General features: G+C 35.8%; 1 long non-coding RNA gene across 2 annotated transcripts; it reads right to left on the bottom strand.

The window, feature by feature from the left end:
- Positions 1-738: 738 nt before the first annotated feature.
- LOC133713947 (uncharacterized) lies at positions 739-2,556 on the bottom strand. Of its 2 annotated transcripts, XR_009848365.1 has the most exons (4): positions 1,896-2,556; positions 1,494-1,813; positions 1,248-1,382; positions 739-843 (listed from the first exon to the last, which is right to left on the bottom strand). It is a non-coding gene; the product is annotated as an uncharacterized LOC133713947 (long non-coding RNA). The 2 variants fall into 2 exon arrangements; XR_009848364.1 differs by having other exon boundaries at positions 1,248-1,813.
- Between the last annotated feature and the right edge of the window lie 1,675 nt (positions 2,557-4,231).

The following is a 4,231-nucleotide window of genomic DNA, read 5'->3' as shown; positions in this document are numbered from 1 at the left end:
AAGTCTAGTGTTGTATGAACCGATATATTTACTTACATTAACATCAGTGTGTAAGGAAAAAACGATGTTAATTATCTATTGTACATCGTTTCTATTCGAAAAACGATGTCTGGTACTCAATAATATATCGTTATTGACAAACAATCGATGTCTGTGTATTGAAGGTATTATCGATTTTCATTTTGGAACTGATGTCTAGTACTCAGTAATACATCGTTTTTGACAAAAAATCGATGTCTGTATATTTTAGTAACATCGATTTTCATTTTGGAACTGATGTCTGGTACTCAGTAATATATCATTTTCGACAAAAAATCGATGTTTGTATATTTTAGTAACATCGATTTTCATTTTGGAACTGATGTATCTGTATTACTGGACATCAGTTTTTAATCTTTTATAGTTAAAATTGATTTCAACTTTATATCTAGACATCACATTCTATAAAGAGGATGATGTCCACAAAATATGTAGCTGCTGTTATAAATTGCAATTTCGACAGTTGACAAGAGTGATTTGAATATTGGGCTATTTTATCTAAAATCATCATCCTTAACAATTTACAAAATGGGCTATTATAAAACCCCAATTCACCTACTACAAGGCTAGCCTACCAATTACTATTGCAGTTTTGTTCATAATTGCTGCATTCACTTCATCTACTACAAAAAGATTTAAACAAAAGCTAGCTAGCCTTACTCAAAATCAAGAAACTAGTCAGAATCTACAACAAAGTCTGTAGTCGACCACTTCAACGCGCACGTCGTACCAATGCACTTGACGCCATGCATTCCATGCATATAGAGTGTCACTTGAATTGAAATTCACCACATCAGGCGCTTCCTGTAACGATTTTTTCAGAATTGATTCAAGCACTAAATTGAGCTGAAGATATGGGAATATAATAACTCAATAACTATATCAACAGAGCTTGGAGGTTGTCCTATTTTTTTTCTTCATAAAAACAACAAAAAGAAGTAAGCAAAAAGTGGACTAATATGAAGAAAGATTGAGTTATGAAAGCATGCAAGGGCGTCAACAGTTCAGGTTCTGATAGAAGTTCAAATGTTTACATTTACGGCCTCTGAGTTGTACAGAAGAGTCTATACATGTTATTCAATCGGTATGCATCAAGTGTACGTATGGCATGAAGGAATGTACCGTAGAATTTCCCTCAAGTAGCTATGTTGCCTGCAACCATTTAGTTTACAACTCTCCTAATGTATATCAATTATAAAAAAACTTACATCCTCTGCTTCAAAATTGTCATCAATAAATGCAGCAGCTCTTCTTCCAGCTTTGTTAAGCAATGGGGTTAATGCCATGACAGGACAACAACAATTATGAGCAACTTGTTAAGCTCAAGTGGTAGCACACCAAGCCTGTTTTCGACAAATTTGCATATTAATACGACAAATAAAAAACCACAAATACTTGGTCACACCATACTTTTGCATTTGGTGTAAAAAAAATGAGTTATGAGTAGGACCGACATGTTTGCCAGAGAAAAAACTACAAAGCCAAACTCCCCTCCTCGTTTACAGATAAACAATTCTGTCAATGAAATCATGAAAACAGAGAACTCGAAAACATGCAACAATCAATTTCAAAAACTTGTTTCTGAACAATTTGCCTGAAATTGAAACATCAAATAATGTTGTAACAAAAGAATACTGCACCACATAACACCTTACAGTATCTGCGTATAAACTGTATCACTGAACCCCAACTTCTGGGTGAGAAGTGAAGTCCCCACCACCGTCAGCAAGCAAAGGGCAACAAATACCTCTGAGCTCCTTGCTTCTGCCACAAACTGATTTTACAATCTAAATTTTAGGGCCAACAAAATTAAACAAATATTAATGAACTTAAACCCTATTATTCTTAGCACACACCTCAAAAATTCGCCTAAGAACTAATTTTCCTCCAAGAGAAAGAAGCCCCAGCCCACCTAGAGCTTTTAAACCCGGCCTCCTTCAAAAGCATTGGCCATATACTGTCCTCCGCTATGTTCTGCAGAAAAGCGATAGAGACAATAATGTCTTCATGCAACTTTTAAGGAATTTGAAGGCATAGACACGAAATATATAGTGTAGTTAATCAATTTTGACCAAAATAAAATAAAAAAACATCAATTCTTCCTCTGCACTCTACAGCAACTGCTGCAAAGAAATTCACAATGTTACTCTATCATTAGAGATGTCAACTCTTCTCCTAGCTTTCCTTGAAAAAGTTTAGTATTCCTTTCTTATCATAACATGCAAAAACGTACCCGCAGTAACACCATATTTCAATAAAACCATTGCCTTCTGAAAGGCAAACTACTTCAACAAGAGTTTGATGAAATCAAAGACGATTTTCCACCCTCAGAATGGTGCTCAACAATCAGAACTAATGACATTTACAAGATTGAATACTAAAAAATAATTGACTAATAACTTCAAGTGAAGCTTGAGAGACTAGTTGATTGTTTCATGTACCTGGCTTTCCAGCACCAGAAGTATGACTAAGAGAGGTACGACTGCTATATCCTGCAAATATCAAACAGTTGGGAATATCAAACAAAAGTATAGAAACATGAAAAGACTGATGTAGTACATTAAGATTCTGAATAGAATAAACACAGAATACTTAGGAAGTTAGGAGTAATAGATTGGATATGAAAAAGATCTGAGAGAAAAAGAAGAGAGCTCGCTAACCTTTCAGTATAATGGTTGCCAATTACCGCTGGTAATAACAAACTTTCATCCACCAGTACTTAGTAGAGCTTGATTAGTATTTCAGAACAAAAAAGACTAGATAAAATATTAACAGATGTATGAAATACTTATCCAAGACACTGACTTTAGCTTAGAAAAAAAAAAAGGAAGAAGTAAATGGTCACTTTAACCATACATGGCACCAGTTAATCACGTATTGTATCTGTAGAAATAATAGCAGCTATTCAACAATACTTCTTGAATGAAAAATTAGTATATGCATTTTCTTATTTAAAATTTAAAACACCTACAGTACAAAAGCTGAGGAAGATAAAGATAGAGCAGCACCAATCACTACTGCTTCATCAACGCTTCTGATATTGACCTATTAACAAATGAAGTATGGAAAACAAATTAAAGGACAAAAACAAAATAAATCAAACCTTATAACACATTTACATCTCAAGTCAGCTAGCAGAATATATAACACAATTAAGGACACTAGCTTGGTTAATGAAACAAGTACAAAGAAAACAGCCAAAACTGAACAATCAATGGCAATTCTGGCTCTAGCAAAAGCAAAGCCCTTTACTAAACTGATTAACTGAGATTAATCTAAATCCATTCATTTCTATATGTTTATCAGCATTCAAACTTATCTTAATCCAGATTAAGCTGACAAAAAAAAGCTAATTTCCAACAAATCTATTCTAAGCACCATAGTTCCAACAGAAAACCCAAATTCATCGATTCCCAAACCAAGCACATCCAGTTTCAAAAATCAAATAGAATCAACATGAACCAGCTCAAAAGATCAGAGCTTTAAGCCTTTCAAAAATAAACCCAACTCAAATACACAAGAATTAAACAAAAAAGACTGAAGCTTTAAATCAAAACCGGACAAAAAATCAGTATTGGTGGTGAAGAGAAGAGAGAGGACCTACGTTGGTGGAGGTCGGAGAACGAGCTCGAGCCGGCTCAGGTCGGAGATTGACGAGCTCATGTCGGAGAATGAGCTCGAGGTAAGGTCGGAGAAGGAGCTCGAGGTTAGATCGGAGAACAAGCTCGAGGTGGCTCGAGTCGGAGAAGGAGCTCGAGCGGCTCGGGTCGGAGAAGGAGCTTGAGCAGCTCGGATCGGACAATGAGCTCAGGCCAGGTTGGAGAATGAGGTCGGGGAATCGGGGCAGGTCAGGTTGGAGAGAGAACGAGGTTGACAAGGCTCGAGAGTTTTCAGACAAAGTGAGAGTTATTAGGGTTCGATAGTTTTAGACAAAGAGGGAAAACATACTAAGTGGGGGAATGAAATAATTGGTCCCGCGTTTCTCAAAAGTTTCAAACTTAGTCCCTCCGCGTTTTTGAAAATTTTTTGAACGAAACTTTTCTCATCGTTTTATTTGGTGACTGATGTCCATAATAACAATAGAAATCGGTTTTTTCACAAACTGATGTTAACATGTTTTTTAACATCAGGTGTAATCCTGACCGATAGTGGCGATGTCTAATGACATTATTCTAGTAGTGTTTGCATCTCC

The sequence above is a fragment of the Rosa rugosa genome, chromosome 6 (genome assembly GCF_958449725.1).
Source record: "Rosa rugosa chromosome 6, drRosRugo1.1, whole genome shotgun sequence".
Lineage (NCBI taxonomy): Eukaryota > Viridiplantae > Streptophyta > Magnoliopsida > Rosales > Rosaceae > Rosa > Rosa rugosa.
Note: the sequence above shows the minus strand (reverse complement) of the source record. Positions and strands in the feature narration are given on the sequence as shown.